Below are 18,292 nucleotides of genomic sequence, written 5' to 3'. Positions count from 1 at the left end.
AGTCCTGGAAAGAAAAAAGAAAGAAACTAGAGATCAGGACAGGGCCAGGAGCATTCAGGTGTTTGATCATTCTCTGAGAGTCTAGAGTCCTCGAGAAAAAACAAAAACAAAAACAAAAAAACAGAAACCGAACCCTAAAACCGAGCTTGACCCTAGAAGAGGAGACAAATTCCTTTTCCAGAAGAAAAATGCAGTGGTGGGGAGAAAGTGTAGAACGTTATATATAGTTAGACCAATGTATGTATAGGTTCTACTGAACTGCCTTTTCTTTTTCCTTTTTAAATCTTTGTTACAAAATATATTCAGTATACATATATACATTCACACATGTACCACCAATATATATAAACACATATATAAGGGCACACATATATATGTGTGTATACATATATAAACGAATGAGAGAAAAGCAAGCTATATAATGAAAATAAAATAGTTCTTTTTAAAGAATCTGAGTGCTATAAGGCCTTTCCTGCTTACAGCTTACAGATTTGAAGTTCAACTATTTTATTGTCAATTGGTGGATGCTGAGACTCCCTGACTTCTTGTAGCTACAATTATATTTTTAGAAGTAAGACACAATTTGACAGATTTTAACTTAATGCTCTCTTTTTTAGCTTCTTTTGTTTAGAAAATCACAAAGGAAGAAAATAGCTTTTGAGTAGTGTCAGTTGATCTTGTGCTTGGGGTACACATTAAAATTCCTTATTTGGAATTCCTACAAGTCCCATCTGAGTGCCTTTGGATACATTGCTTTATATCCTCTATTCTGGACATCTCTGTGATGACCTGTAAAAGTTCTACAATGTATATCCTCCTTTAGGGGAAGACTATGTGACCTTGAGCAGAGGTTATAGTTGTGTATTGCCATGCCAAGCACCAATAATCCCTTAAGGAAGCCTATTCTGCTCTTAGATGCCTGTTATTGTTATTGTTACTTTTTTCTTTATATCAAGCCTCATTCTGCTTTTTTTTTTTTCCTGCACTGTACCCATTGCTCTAATTGTACCTTCAGGGATCAAGAAAAATGAAGCTAATTGTCATTCATGTAGCAATTCTTCAAATACTTCATCTGAGCTAGTTTTAGCTAGCTCCCATGACTGAATAAGTGGGATCCAAGATGCTAAAGCCATCAGTCTTGGCTATGGAATGAATTGTGGCTATAGGGCAGTGACAACAAACCTATGACATGCGTGTCAGCACTGACATGCCATTTTCTATGAAATACAGCCGCATGTGACTGCTTACAAAGAAGTAGGGGGCCACATACCAAGGATGAAAACATTTATGGTAGTGTAGTGTAGACACTCTGTGCTCTATAGATGACAATTCTACCTATATTAATTTACCTACTTTGGTTTATTAAATACAGTTATATATTACCATTATACATTTTTGTTAAACTATAAATATTGCAAAATTATGGTGTTTTTTTCCTCAAAGTGACACATCACCCGAGTTATGCTCAGTTTTTTGGTGAATTTTGACACACCAAGCTCAAAAGGTTGCCCATCACTGCTGTAGGGCTTTCTTTCCTAGACTCCTACAGAATTTATACTCCTCTTCCTGGTTTTCCTCATATGGTCCTTAGCTTTTACCTAAAATTCTTAAGATTACAGACTTAAGAGTTTGAAAGAATACCTTAGAGATCATTTTGTCTAACCACTCTCATTTTTTACAAATAAAGAAACTGAGTCCCAGTGACATTTTAATGGTTTATTCATTCTTTGTCATCAATATCACAATCCATCACTATGCTATTTTAATATAAATCTGTAAACCTTGTGTCAGAAGCTCTCACAACATGTTAGCCCCATCCTGGTTCACCTAGGATAATTTTTTTTTAAGTTTTTTTTTTTTTTTTTTTAAACCCTGGTACTTCGGTGTATTGTCTCATAGGTGGAAGAGTGGTAAGGGTGGGCAATGGGGGTCAAGTGACTTGCCCAGGGTCACACAGCTGGGAAGTGGCTGAGGCCGGGTTTGAACCTAGGACCTCCTGTCTCTAGGCCTGACTCTCACTCCACTGAGCTACCCAGCTGCCCCCACACCTAGGATAATTTTTAAATTTTCTAGCTCATAGTCATGGAGGAAGGTCACTACTTGATACTGTCAGTACTTGATTGCTGCCACTGTCTTTGCAAACATATTCAAGAATTCAAAGAATTCAAGAAGCAATGTAAATTGAAAGACTCTATGAAGTAGATCCAAAAACAGAAAAAACAGAAACAAAAACAAAAAGCATTTGTGGAATAACCAAAAAAGCCAAAAATATGTATGGAAAGAGATTTTCAAGCACTTGTCAACGTGAAAAGGGAAATCACTGTTTTCAGCAGCTCTCACCAGATGTGATGCCTGTAAGTTAAGTTTTGCAAGTTTTGCAAGAAGGCATGTCTGGGGGCAGAGCTGCCAGTTGGACACTTGGAATCTTGGGAGATTACTGATGCCATGCCAGGGCATGAGATCAATCCTCAGCTGGGCTGTGCCCTATATAAGGGAGAGAGAAACCCAGTCCTGGGACTCAGTCTTGAGCTGGGGATTCAAGTGGTTAGGACAAACCTTTCTCTCCTGAATTTAGTGATTAGCCTAAGAATCAACCAGCATACCTTGAAGTTACAGGTTTCACTACTGAGCTTTAGGGTCAATTAACACCATTCAACAAATTACTACAGAAGATTTATCCATCGAATTCTCTTCAATCAAGCTGCAAACTAAACAATCTATAGGCAATCAGTGTTAATTATAGCAGGCCAGTGGGCAACCTCAACATTCTGAAACTATTGGATTATATATTTTGAGTTGGAATAGATTTCATTTAGGGATTCCTAAAACCCTCTTCCCTTCCCTCAGCTTTCCTGATTATTTGAATATCTCAAATAAAAATCCTTGTTATAAAACTCATACCATCTACTGACCTTTTGTTGGTTGACCTGACAATAAGGCAGCCTCAAAGGAGTTTAGGGGAACTTGAAGGGATAGAGAGGTGTCCAGTTTCATCCTTTGAAGCTGTGACTAATTACCTTTATTAATATTAGCAGTCAGATGTGTTATTGATCTTTCATCAATACTTTAATAATACTGTTTCACATATCATCAGTTGACCAGTTGATCATCAGTTGATACCAGGAAGTTAATTTTCCTGAGGAACCATACTGTGACTGGTTGAGGGAATTCCAAAGGAAGTCTGGTTATGCCACCAGACTTCCTGGTGAAACCAAGGGGAGGCTTAAAGCTCTTCTAACATCTGAGACTTTTTGCTTTATTCCTCTGAGCAAAAACATCATTTCTACTGATTCCCTCAATGGTCATAACATGCCTCCTACCCAATGTGCAACAGCTATCAGGCAAGAACAAAATTTTCCAACAAGACAAATATTTCACTGCCATTAGATTTGTCACCAAAATTCCCACAATAGCTCTAGAGATACACTATCAGACTAGGAAGCTTTGTTCACTGAGGCTATTCTCTTTTCCTCCTCCTCCTAGTGACCTTTGACCTCACAAAAAAAACCTATTCAAGGGGAAAACAATTGTGACTTTCCAGTTCCAAGAGAGTTATAGGACAATAGAACTAGATTCAGAAGGGACATAAGAGGGCAGTCTAACCTAACTGTTTCATATTATAGTTGGAAAAAATTGAGTTGTTCAAAGTCATACATGTAGTAAGGATTAGAAGCAGAACTTGAATCCAAGTCTTCTGAATCCAGAGTTAATGTTTTCTGTCTTCTTGACTTCAGGGACAGAGATGATGACTATAAATCTCATGCAACTGATACAAAGTGAAGTAAGCAGAGTCAGAAAAATAGTAGAAAGGCTATAACAATGTAACTAGAAAGAACTAAAAAAAAAAAAAAAAAGAACTCCCAACTAATGAACTCTGCACAATTATAATAACCAACTTTGGTCCCCAGAAAGAAATATGAGAATGAACCTCTTTCCCATCTTTACAGAAATTGGGTGTGGAATACTATAAAATTTTGAACTTGGTTACTGTGTTGGTTAGTTGAGCTCAACTTCCCCTACTTTTTATTTGTTCATTTATTTATTTCAATTATAATGATTTTTTTTTCTCCTTACCACTTAACACTAGTCATTGAAAAAGAAATACTCCTATATTATATGAGCATAGTCAAGAAAAAAAATTCAAACATTGTCCACATCTCTAAATGCATTTCTTCTTTTGCATGTTAGTCTATTATTTCTTGGTTGTGAAGTTTTAAGGTATAATTCTCTGGGATGGAAATGAAAATGTAAAAACAAAGATATCAATAAAAACATAAAGCCTAGGGTCAGTGTTACTCTTGAAAAGGAGCATTCCCCACTTGGTCAGTAGGGGATAAAGTCTTCTTTCTCCCCCTACTCCCCCTCCATTTCTATCACTTTTTATATCACTTGAACACTAAAGAATTTCTCTTAGGCAACAGGTTAGAATTATTCAAATCACCCTAGGGGATTCTCTGCATCCTTCAATAAAGAATTCCACTGGGGAATGCCATTCATTTTGAGAGTAGGGGAAATGAAAGGTCTCAGCAGGCTAAACATCTGCATAGCTAAAATCATCTGCAGGCAGCTGTGTTTCCCAAGAAGCCTTATGGGTCCATATTGACAATGGAATCAATAAACAAGGCATGCAAGGAAAGGGGAGGGTGGGGGTGGAAGCAGCAAGCAGCAAACTCGGTGTCTGAAAAGCAGATGAAGAAAAAAATGCAAAATACAGTCATCCCTCCCTATATCACAGTTCACTTATCACAGCTTCACTGTATCAGGGTTTTTTTTTTTTTTAAAATCTAATTTTATATCGTAGAGTTTTCACTATATCATGGGATTTTGCAGATGAATATCATACTGTATGCAATGGAAATGCAGTATGCTACTACCGCTTGTGCAAGTTTGCCAATGAGGGATTGTACACACATGTTATTGGGCTGATGGAATGAAAGATGACCAACTACAGTGCTGTGTTCTGTATCCTGGACTGGTTCAGTGACTGTAGCATTGGTCTGTTTACTCTCCTGCACTGTGCCCATAGTTCAGCATCTATCCTTTTCTACTTCATATCAAAGTCTGATTGCTGCATGTAGTGTTGCTCTGTGGTATTGTTTGTTTGTTTTTTTTTTTGTGAAGTTTTTGTAAAAGTTTGAATTTATTTCAAACCCTATGCCACTCAAACATTCTGCATCCTCTAAGGCTTCTGGCAGTAAACTAGAGTGCCAAAGGAAGAAGCTTACCATCAAAGAATAATAAAAGAAATGTAACACTACTACTTCATGGATTTTCACCTATCTATCATGGAGAATCTCTAGAACATAATTCCTAAGATAAGTGAGGGATCACTGTACTTAAATATTTGCCACATGGCTACTACCACCATCCTTTTCACTTTCACAAAGACAGTTTTTCTTTTTCTCTCTCCTATTCAACAAACATATCACCCTTAGGTATCTTATACTACTAATCCTACTCTGATGGTGCATGCTCAAAAAGTAGGCTCCAAGGAGCTCTCATTGGGCACCCTGCTTAGGTTTGCCCTCTCCATTTCTTTGGTTCCCTGACTAAGCCACCCAGCCCTGGATGCTGTTATGGCCCTGCCATCCTCTAAAAATCAAATTTTCTGAGCCTCCCAAGAAGTCAAATGGATAACGTGGCAAACTAGTCCTAATTAATATCTTAATGGAAGAGAATAAAGTAATGTGTTAAACTATATTTTAAAAAATTATTGACCCCTCTTGCTTTTATATCACAGGCATTTCTGGATGTAGTGATGCCTCCCCACTCTATTACTCCCTCCCCAGCTATTGCCCAAGGACTTTCTCTCATAACAAAAAGAAATAATTTAAACCACATAGCACAGTGATTGTGTCTAACTTCTTATGCAATATTATGCAGGCATAGTGTCTCACTTATAAAATGAAGAAGTATGTTTTCTTATTTCTTTCCACCGCCAAGATTTTTCCTTAAAAAACTACTGGGGAGGGGGCAGCTGGGTAGCTCAGTGGAGTGAGAGTCAGGCCTAGAGACAGGAGGTCCTGGGTTCAAACCCGGCCTCAGCCACTTCCCAGCTGTGTGACCCTGGGCAAGTCACTTGACCCCCATTGCCCACCCTTACCAATCTTCCACCTATGAGACAATACACCGAAGTACAAGGGTTAAAAAAAAAAAAAAAAAAAAAAAAAAAAAAAAAACTGCTGGGGAAGGGAGCAGTAGAGAGAGAGTCTGACCTGGAGATGGGAGTTCCTAGGTTCAAATCTGGTCTTAAGTACTTCCTTAGCTGTGTAACTCTGGGCAAGTCGCTTAACCCTCATCATCTAGCTTTTACTGTTCTCCTACCTTAGAATCAAGTATTGGTTCTAAAATGGAAGGTAAGGGTTTTTAAAAAAAGCAGTGGGTTCTATTTTGTCTTAATGGTATTTTTCCTGTTAACATTTTTGCAATGGTTGCATGTATCCTTATGGTAGGGATTTTGAACTAGGTAGACTGATAGGGATTGAGAAAGGATTAAAAGAGGCTACTTTTATATAAACCCAGGTTTCCATTATACTCAAGTTATGTTCTAGATCCAAAAAGGAACACATTATTACTTAAAGATGGCTATGTAACATAGGATTATAGATTTAGATCTTGGATATCATATAGTTTAGTAAACAAAAGAACCAGAATTAGAAGCCATGTCTTCCAACTCAGCCCTCTTACCACTGTACCATATCTTCGTCTACTTCTCTTTTTACTGTTACTAGATGGGAGCCTTCCCCAATTCTCCATTTCAAGGGAAAACATTCACAAAAATCTCTGTCACACTATCCAAACTTTTTCTCTTAGGACAACTTTAAGATTTTCTTCCACATCTTTGATCAGTTCTGTTTGCTGGAGACTTAGAAATTTTTGGTAATTCATTCTATTTTTGTAGTCACTGTTTACCCATCGAATTCAAACAGCTCCTTGAGCAATTGGACTCTGCAGACAAATTACAAATTATAGCAGACATTACAGAAATTTCTGGCACTGATATATTAAACATACTGAGCAATTTGTTCCTATCAGAATTCTAAGCAAAGAAAGCAGATATTGGGATTACTGGGACTATAGCAAGGATATGGCAGCCAGGGAAGGATCTGGCCACCAAAAGAGTGGCCCCCATCCATCAGAGTGGGTGGGGTGGAACAGTTAGCAGACATGCTATTGTCTCCTTATCTTCTACATGACCACCCATGCTGGGACTGGATGGGCCCCTCTGGAGGCCGGAAAGAGTAAATCAATTAGGAAAGAGAGTTTGTTGTGTGCTTTATTTTCTTTTGCAAGGGAAAAGTAGGAGGAGCACAAACTGATGATCTCAAGTGAAGTAAGCAAAACCAGAATAATACTATATCTGAAGACTTTTACAAGAGTAAATGGAAAGGACAACTATATTTGGCAGTGGGAGGAAGGTGAGAGTACTGGTAAGGATGGGAGGAATGAGGGAGTGGATAATCTTTTTACATGTGAAGGAAGTAGGACACAATTGTGCCTTCTTGTGTCTGGCTCTCTTTATAGTTCTTTCATTTCATCATTTAAGTCAGAATAGGATGTAAGGAATACCAACCCCTGGCATGTCTGAAGCTGCCTGAGTTTCTGCTTGGTATCATATCCAGAGTCTATTTATTCAAAATTTTAATGCTTGATGGTACTTGGAGTGGGAGTAAAAGTGGGCTGCTCTTCCCAAGGCAAAGTTATTAAGACATTCCATTCGTGTATGTGTCACACATGTGTCAGAGATATATCATTGGGGAACAATTCCAGTTTAAGTTTTAAAAAAATTTAATTCTCTTCTTTATGCTCTTCCCTTCTTACATAGATTTTTCCCCCTTATCTCAAAAGCTCTAGCCTAATATTAAAATTGAGCAAGGCAAGATTTAGGAGTAAACTACTTAAGCAAAGTATGAAGAATCAGGGTAGCTAAAATACAAACTATTCAACATTTATTAAGGTGTAAAAAAGATTCATTCCCTATCACATGCATTGCCAGACAGTCTATGGGCTAATTGGTTAGTTTTTCTGAACTGCTTTTATTCTTTTCTAATCTTTGTTACAAAGAATCACATTCTGGGAAAGGGAGAAGGGAGGGATATAGTGAGAAGTGAGGGTGATATAAAAGCAATAGGATTTAAAAAAAAAGATTCATTCCTTTAAAGCTTCTGGCTTCTAAGAGTATCCATTTAAAATGCAAATTTTTAGGGGGAAAAAACAATCTGGAGGCTAAAAAGTGTGGAGCCACAACCATATGGCATGCTAATGAGTTGAATGAACTAGATGCATTTATCTGGGGAAAGAGAAAGGTAAGGGGGAGACATGAAAGCTATTAATAAGTATGTGAAAGGTGGTCATACAGAGGAGGGATAAGATCTGTTCTGTTTGGCCTGAGAAGGTAGAATTAGGAATGATGGGTGGAAGTTAAAGAGAGGTAAATTTAGGCTTCATGTCAAAAATTTCAGATCAGAATTGTCCCAAAGTGGACAAGGCTGTCATAGTTAAATAATGAGCTCTCTCTCACTAGAAGTCTTTAAGCAAAGTATATGTTGTAGTAATGATTCTTTTTCAGGGACAGGTTGGACTGTAGGATCCAAAAATTGCTTCTAACCTGAGTGTACAGGAACCAACTCCAATCTGATAGAGTCAATTGTTAAATTTTCAATATGAGCACTTATGCCTCTGAAATTGGCAAACTATCAATTGGGGTTTGATTTATTTTTTTAATCATCTAGACTTAAGAACATGATGGAGAAAATATTAATGAGGCAGATTAAATTTAAAAGCGTGTTGTTTAAATATGTTTTTCTTAGAGAGGTGATTATAGCCCTATGTGAAATTATGAAGAGTGAAATGAGCAGAACGAAGAGAACATTAAATATAGCAACAGAAAAACTTGTATATGTCTACCTCCAGAGAAAGAACTGACAAATAGAAACCAGGAAGACATAGTTTTATATATACATACATCTTTTTGTCAAATGATGCCTTCTATAATGGGGAGGGAGGAAGATATGAAGATGCCTGAGAACTCTAATGCAACAAAAAATTAAGTTTTTAAAAGATTTTTTAAAAAGCAAAGAAGCTGAGAGCAACAGTGTAACATGACTTCACTGGATACTATAAATTAATTGGACTGTGAAAGTTCAGGGAAGAGGATTCAACTCACTAGAGATCCTGAATAGCTTCTTGTTAGCAGATACCTCAGGGCATCTCCGTAAGTCTGGAAGATTGATTAAGTCTCTAATTGAAATGGGAGCTCTGGAGAGAGAAGGAGAATTGTCCCTTATTTGTGGACTCAGGTAGTAGCCCTCAGTGTTTTTGTCATGAAATAAAATCTATCCTATATTCATTGTCTTTTTAGCCTTACTACTTGCTCAAGAACTTAGGACTCTTATTTTTGTTATGGAGATCTAGACACAAGCCAAAATCTGACATTCCAGGAAAAGTTCTAGGTTGGGTTATAAGCAAAAAAAAAAAAAAAAAAGATAATTTTGTGATATATCCTAAAGACTCAACTCAGTCTATGTAAACTCAGGATTTTCTGAGTCGTGTCTGGGTCACAGATTACCTATATAAAACACTCTGACAGCTTACTAAATTGAAGAAGAGAATTTAGGCTGAGGTTTGAAAGGCAAAATGTAAAGAAAGGAATGAAAGGGAAGAAAAAAAAAAAGATGCCAAGACTACTTGAGAATTTTGTTAAGAGTCAACTCTGAAGGTGATATAGGCTGTTAAAAACACCTCAGTTGTCAAAAATAAACCCATCTCTTAATTTTCCTATAAATATCTTCCACCAACACCCTCTAATCAAGGAGAAAAAGGAGAACTTTCAACTCCACTATCTAATTTGAACAAATTGCCACACATTCTTGAGAATATGGACATTTTCTTTCAATTATATCTGTAAGGTGGCTCTTCCCACTTCTCCTTTATTTCTCCTCCCTGGCTACGAACTTCTCCCTCCCATATATGGTGATTTTTGACTTGTAGTCAGCTTCTCCACATTTCTGCTCTAATCTTAAAGTTCAGACACTCAGTCTTGATCAGACTGGAGAAGGAAGTCTGGGGCTTTGAGGGAGAAGGGCTAGAGAAAGTAAAGAGAACTATGAACTGTCAAGATTATATCATCAGGTTCCCTTCTGGGCAGTGTGAGTGGCTGGGTGGGACCAGAAATCTGCTTTCTGGTATTAGTTCACAGAAAGGTCACATCCTATCCAATCCTATAGACTTTTCAACACTTAACATGGTCTTTAGAAATCTTAGTTAATTAACAATTCACCTGTGTCCTTATGTTTGCCAAATGAAAATTCAAAGTGACTTAAAGAGTAATCATAAGTCAAAATGATGCATAGTAATGTAATGAGATGATAAGAGGTGTTAAGGACCTAGAATAAAGCCTGGAGGTGGTCTGATAAAGCATACTGAATTTGAGAACTTTGATAAGATGACTTTGGTTGTTTAGTCTTTTTTTTTTTTTTCCAGTCCTGTCTCATTCTTTATGACCTCATTTGGGATTTTCTTGGCAAAGATACTGGAATGGTTTGCCATTTCCTTCTCTAGTTCATTTTACAGTTGAGGAAAACTGAGGCAAACATGGTTAAGTGACTTGTCTAGAATCAGACATCTGGAAAGTCTAAGGTCAGATTTGAACTCAGGATAATAACTCTTGCCTGGTACTCTAATCACTGTACCATCTAGCTACCTCAAGATGGCTTTAAAAACTCATAAAAATGATCTAAACATACACAAGACAGTCAGAAAACAGCAAAAACATACTAGACTCTTAACCTGGCATCTGTGAACTTTTTTAGTTTCTATTTGATAATTGTATTTCAAAAGAACTGGATTCCTACATAATCCTCTGTATTTTGTTTTATGCATTTAAATTCACTCTGACAAGGAGTCCATAGACTTCACCAGTTTGTCAGAAGGGTCCGTGGCACAGACAAATCTAAGAACTCCTGTGAACTGGAATGATTGTTTGGGAAAAGAATGGTAAGTCTACTCCTATATGCCAATGTAGGATGATGGAAACAGAAGTGGTTTAGGAGTTCTAGGAACTGGTTTCAAATCCTGACCTAGATACTTACTAACTGGGATCTTGGGAAAGTCATTTCCTCAATTTATTTCCATATGCAATGAAATGACATAATGTGGCTCCTCAGAGGCCTCCCACCTTGAATCCTATTGTTCTATCAGTTTTGCTCTGTATTAGTGTTTGGGGTCAAACTGCCAGAAGAGTTAAAAATTGAAAACTATTCAGCTTTACAGCTGAATGGCTGAACGAGCTGAGGTATTGTTATGGAATACTGTTGTGCTCTAAGAAATGACAAGAAGGATGGTTACAGAAAAACATGGGAAGACTTTATTGTATGAACTAAAGCAAAGTGAAGTGAGCAGACCCAGAAGAACATTCTCCATAGCAATGTCAATATGGTAATGATGAATGACTGTGAAAATTTTAGCTACTCTTATTAATGCAATGATCCAAGATGATTTCCAAGGACTCATAATGAAAAATGCTTTCCACCTTCAGAAAAAAAACCTTACAGATTGCGAATTAAGTATGTTTTTTACTTCATTTTTCTTGCTTTCTGGGGGTAGGGAAGGCACAAAATGGCTAATATGGAAATATGTTTTGCATGATTTCATATGTATAATGGATGTACATTTATATAATTTCTTGCCTTTTCAGTGGGTGGAAAATAAGCTAGATGGAGAGAGACTTTGGAATTAAAAAAATTTTTTTAATTTAAAGAGATGTGATGTAGGTACTAAACTAAGAGGAAAATTTCCCTCTGTCTCTGAGTATAATTACTCTGTTACCCTTCCTTTCCTGAATTTACTATCTCTACCATGCAGGAATCTTTTGGAGGCCCTATCCCTAACAAATTCCAAGCTTTCAGTGTTATATTCCCCCTGGGCTTCAAGATCCTCCTTCTAGATTTTCTTTCATCTCTGGGAAAAAAAATATTCTTACAATTAAAGGAAAAGAAGCTTGAGGCTCAGTGAATTCTTGTAATAAAGGTGAGATCCAACACCCTAAACTGAATGCTATGCATGAAAAGTCAAGAGGCTTTGTTTGACCATAACGAATTGCTGATAAGGACTGCTGGAGTGTTGGAAAGACAAGGGCCCAGGGAAGGGAGGCAATTCATGGAGGGTCTTGAAATCCTAAGCATGAAGGGTTATTTAGCAGTGAACAGGAGATGAGAGGGAAGAGATGTTCCAGGGACAATCAATAGCCCAAGTTTCTGAGAGTAATGACCTGGACTAAAGGGGCATTTAAAAGGGACGGAGAAAGTAGATCTGGGAATTGAGCTGAAGTCAGATTGGGCACCTAATTTACACCTGCTTGCATGGAGTTCACTAGTTTAGGTCCTTGGCCTTTTTTTTTTAGCATGTATGAGCTGTTCGTTAGCACCTAAAACAAGTCTTGATGATAGATCCTGGGATCAAAACCCCTTTTCCCCTTTCCCAGTCACTACTGAGGACCAATAGGCACCCCCTTCTCCTACCCCTGCTGGAAATCCAGAACAAAGCTAGTAGTTCCACTTTTCTACAAGAATATAGATAATATTTACCATGAACTAATATGTTCTAGGGAACAATTTCAGTGGCTCCTTCAGGAGCTTACATTTGGAAATTACTCAATTAAAACCCAACTAGAGAAAAGATGGCAGAATACTAAAGTAAAAACATGGAAAGTGGGGCATGGTCCATTGAGAAGAATACCAGATTTGAAGGAGAAGGAGTTTGTTCCAATCCCAACCCAGTCACTTGCTATCTGTGAGATCTTTTGTAAGTCATTTCACATCTCTTGACCTCAGTTTCTTTATCCTTAAAATGAAAAGGTTGAACTTGGTGGCCTTTTAAGTCTAACTAGGTGACACAAAGGTGACAGAAAGACTCATCTTCCTGAGTTCAAATCTATCCTCAGACATTTATCAACTATGTAAACCTGGGCAAGTCATTGAACCCTGTCTCAGTTTCCTTATCTGCAAAATGAGCTGCAGAAGGAAATAGTAAACCACTCCAGTGTCTTTGCCAAGAAAACACCAGAGTCTCAAAGAATTGGACTTGATTAAAATGACTTGAACAATCATAAAAACAAAAGTCTGTTCTAGCTCTAAAGTTATAATTCTAATATGTGTGTGTGAGTGTGCAGTTTTCCACAAACTTCCACCTAAGTCCACTGAACAGAAGGTTATTTTAGCTGACCATCTAGATCAGTAATTCCCAAAGTGGGAGCTACCACCCCCTGGTGGGTGCTGCAGCGATCCAGGAAAGCAGTGATGGCCACACTTTTTTTGTATTACATTCTATTCTGAGTTCAATAAATAGTTTCATAATTTCTAGGGGGCACAAAGTAATATTTTTTTCTGGAAAGGGGGCAGCAGGCCAAAAAAATTTGGGAACCACTGCTCTAGATTTTGCAGGATTGGAACTCAGAGGTTTGTTTACTTCACTTATTCATTTAAATGCTTATTATGTATTGTAAAAGTGAAATTTGGGAGATGTCATCTAAAAGTATATATATTTTCTATGGACACATGGAAATTATCAAACTACATTTCCCATGGTCCAACGGGTTTCCGTTTCCAGTTCTTTGAGCATGGGGACGCCTATGTCTCCATGCAGAAAAGAGTTTAAATCTCCTGGGTTGGGGGGGTGGCCTCTTGGCCAGCAGACTCAGGAGGAGACAGGAGACAATTATGGCTAGGCGGCAATTTTGAATTCTTACAAGCGTGTGGTCTAATAACTTTATCTATCAGCATGGCTTTAATTAAAATACTAATTTTTATATTTATAGCAGCCTTTATCATTTTTCATATTTATAGTATCTACTGTGAGCCCAAGAATGGGAAGAGAAGCATTTAGACACCTGACAATATTGCCTAGACCTGGCTTCAGAGAACAAGTTATAGCTAGTTTATCTCTAAATCTTCCAGTTAAACTGATTTCAACTTAAGTATGCAATTCATAAAAGAATACTCTTTTGCCCTTGGGTTTTGGCAATTTTATTATTATTATATTTTAGTTATTTATGTATTTGGGAAAAGCTTACTGGAAAGTAGGTTCCAAGAAGTTTTGTTAACAATCTCTGACTCATAGCATCATATAAAATCAAAACTGCGATGGACTCTGAGATCATCTATCTAGTCTAGCCCCCTCATTTGGCAGAAGAGGATAATGCCAGAGATGATAATGTTTGCCTGAGGAAACACATTGAATCTGGCAGAGCTGGCAGAGCTAAGATCTCTTTTCCTTGCCTTATCTTTTTTCACGCTCCTGTAGATGCATGTTATCATCGTTCAGTCATTTCAGTCATGTCCATCTTAATGACTCCATTTGAGGGTTTGTTTTTTTTTTTTGGCAAAGATGCTGGAGTGGTTTGCCATTGCCCTTCTCCAGCTCATTTGACAGATAAGAAAACTGAGGCAAACAGTGACATGCCTCAGGTCACAAAACTAGTAAGTATCTGAGGCCAAATTTGAACACAGGAAGATGATTCTTCCTGATTCCTATCCACTGTACCATCTAGCTGCCCTGTAGAATCTCATCCCTCAGTACAAATATGGTACAAGACTTCACTCAAAGAAGACAATTAATAGATATATGGTGAATTTTACTTTTCTTAAACCTGGTGGTCACACAGCTATTATGTATCAGATCTGTTGCCTCAGAGGCTAGCTTTTTGTTCACTATGCCAAGCTTCTAGAACCAAGTGGTACCAAATTCCATCTGTACTTTCTTCATCCATAAAATGAGCTGGAGAAAGAAATGGCAAGCCACTCCAATACTTTGCCAAGAAAACCCCAAAGGGTAATGAAGAATTGGTTACAACTGAAAAATGACTGAACAACAATGTAAGTGAAATAAGAGGAGAAAGTTTGGTGCCAGTTCTTAGTGATGTATACTGAAAGAGACACACACGTCTTCATCATGCGTACATATGTTAGCAGTGGTACTCACTACCCTTCTGACTAGACTCTTAGTGACTGGAGGGCAGAATCATGGGCTCCAGAGCCTGCATTTAAGGAGAGAGCCTAGTACAGTGTTCTTCCCACTGTCCATCAGCTTATACTGCTTTGGGACTTCTTTGGATTCCTCATCATGGGTACTTTCTTCAGCTCCATCCCTCCCCTACTCCTTTTCTACTTCCTTTTAAGCATTGCCTTCCACTGCTAGATTGTAAGCTACTTGAGGGCAGAGGCTATCTTTCTTTTAGTACTAAATTTTAATATTTTAGTAAGTTAATTGAGTAAAACAATATTTTAGGTTCTTAATAAATGTTTATTGACTATTCATGCTTTTGGAAGCTATTGCTGTGCTCCTTGCCATTTGTTCAACACTTGCCACTGAGGATAGAATGGACAATGGAAATAAAACACAAGATTGTTTTCTTTATAATCCATTGCCATGGGCCCTAAAATTCATTTGACTAGCATGAATTGGAAATTAGAGTGGAGAAGGGAAAGAGCAGAGTCCAATAAACTTGCAGGAAAAGAAATCACACTGATAGACACTAGAATAGAACAAGTTTCCTTTAAAAAACAAATTTCTTACTTGCACCAGACAAGAAGTGGATCTATAGTCTTCCTTTTAAAGGAGGAAGGACATATTCATTCAACAGTACCTACCTAGGCTTAAAGTGTCTCCTTGTCCCAGTTTCCCAACATTCTTTGGTGGGAAAATGTTAAAGTTGTAAGAGGGCCTCAGTGATGATCTAGCTCAACATCTCCATTTCACAGAACAGAAAATGGGCATTCATGTTTCATAGGTTCTTAGCAGGAAAGGGCCTCAGAGATCATCAAATAGGGGGCTTTTAAACATGGGGTCCCTGGATATATTTCAGGGGATATGTGAACTTGGATAGGGAAAAATTTACATTTATTTTCACTAACCTCTAACTTTAAATTTATTTAAAAATATTATTCTGAGAAGTACTCCAAAAAAATCCAACCCATACCTTTTGTCTCAGAGTTGTTACTGAATATTGATTCCAAGGCAAAAGGAAAGGGTTAGCCAATTGGGGTTAAGTGACTTGCCCAATTTGAACCAAGGATCTTCATCTCCAGGTCTAACCATTGGGCGACCTAACAATTCAAAGGTTCATAGTTTTTAATAGACTGCCAGAGAAGTGCATGACACAAAGTTAAGAATCCCTACTCTCATACAGCCCCTTACCTTTTATAGCTGAAGGAAAAGGCCCAGAAAGGCAAAGGGACTTCCCCAAAGCTGTAGAATTAACAAGCATCCAATGGTGAAGTATAATGTTCTGACCTACAGTGCTTCATGAATTGCCCAAAGTTACACAGTTGGTGGCAGGCCTGGGAAGAGGAAACCTGTTTTCCTGACTCCAACTCCAATATTCCATCCACTGTGTCAATTCAAAAATAATAACTAACTGGATGTGACTTAGGAATTGCAGCGTTTCCAGATTGTTGAAGGTTTGCCTCCTCTGTAGCCAGAGTTTGTCCTAAATAAGAAGTAATTCCCTGAAGGGATGGGTGGCCTGGTGTGATCTGCTTCCTTTCCAGAGGAGATTAGATTCAGCCTCAAGGCTTATGGAGTACAGCCTAGTATCCCTCCTCCCCTTTAACCTAAGCAGAAAGCATGTGGAAAAGCCTGTTTAAGAAAGGCAGTGGAAGAATCATTGCCTGATCCAACCAAATGTTTCTTCGCTGCTATTGGCAAGTAGACTAGAGCAAAACACTCCCCCTCCCCCCATGAAGCAGTGATAGCAAGGTCTGGGGGTGCAATGGGCCCATTCTTTGAACTTGCAAAGTTAAGCTAAGATATGGTCCTTGCTATCATGACCCAGTGTGGTGTGTGTTGGTAAATGTTTAAGAACCAGCTTTTTGGAAATATAAAATACGTGCATGAATTCTGGTATAGCCAAATTAGCCTATTTACTATCTTGAATGGGGGAAGGGAGGAAGGAAGGGAGAAAATCTGAATCCTAAAATGGCAGAAAATAATTGTTAAAAATTGTTTCTATGGGGCAGCTGGGTAGCTCAGTGGATTGAGAGCCAGGCCTAGAGACGGGAGGTCCTAGGTTCAAATCCGGCCTCAGACACTTCCCAGCTGTGTGACCCTGGGCAAGTCACTTGACCCCCATTGCCTACCCTTACCACTCTTCCACCTATAAGTCAATACACAGAAGTTAAAGGGTTTAAAAAAAAATTGTTTCTATGTATAACCGAATAAACAAAATCAAACAGCAAAAAAAAAAAAAAAAACAAACAAACATACAATACAGTTTTCAGCTGAATCTGCTTTATGAATACTGTTCTCTGAAGTCTTAGACGATAAACAAAACACTAAATCAAGCCTTGATCTGTAGCATTTTCCAATTTCTGAGGTATAAATGTTCATAAAGAAAATTTAACAAGTAGGTTCCTAGGAGCCAGATAGGAACTGGCTCCAGCACACTCCTGGATGTAATGGAAAGAGTACTATTGATTTGAAGTAAGAAGACTTTGGTTCAAATTCTGATCTGGCACATACTGGCTTTGGAGACCTTGTACAAGATGGTCTCCAGGGTCCCCTTTGGCTCTAATCCTGTGACCATACGGAGTTTAGAGTTTGACAGTTCAAAATAAAGGAGGCAACATGTAAATTGGAGGCATCTAGGTAGATGAAATGTTGAGCCTGGAATCAGGAAGACCTGGCTTCAAATCCAGCCTCAGATACTCACTAGCTGTGTGATCCTGGGCGAGTCCCTTAACCTCTGTTTGCCTTAATTCAATGGAGAAGGAAATAGCAAACCACTCCCCTATCTTTGCCAAGAAAACCCTGTGGATAGCATTAGCGTGCTAGGATCCATGGGGTCACAAAGAGATAGACAGCTAAATTACTGAACAACAGCGCATATAAGTACCATAAAGAACAACAAGCAGATAGTTACTAGAGGTATCTGGAGGTAAATCCTTCTTCCTAATCTAGGCTCTCATTTTTTAAACCCTTACTATGTGCAAGGTAAGCCATAATATAGGAATTTTAATACTAGAGTCAAATCTGAGTTGAAGTCCAGCTTCTGTTACTTGGAAATCATTTGAACTTGGAAAAGTCACTTGTCCCCTTAGCTTCTCAGTGCCCTCAGGCAACTTTCCAAGAATACAAGCTTCAGAGCCTTTGCTCATCTGTACTGTTGTTGAATTGTTTTCCAGTCATATCTGACTCTTTGTGACCTCAGGTTTTCTTGGCAAAAATACTGGAGTGGTTTGCCATTTCCTTCTCCAACTCATTTTACAGATGAGGAAATGGAGACAAGTAGGGTTCAGTG

This window comes from Gracilinanus agilis, chromosome 1 (genome assembly GCF_016433145.1).
Source record: "Gracilinanus agilis isolate LMUSP501 chromosome 1, AgileGrace, whole genome shotgun sequence".
NCBI lineage: Eukaryota > Metazoa > Chordata > Mammalia > Didelphimorphia > Didelphidae > Gracilinanus > Gracilinanus agilis.
The sequence above is the reverse complement of the archived record's forward strand: the minus strand, read 5'-3'. Positions refer to the sequence as shown.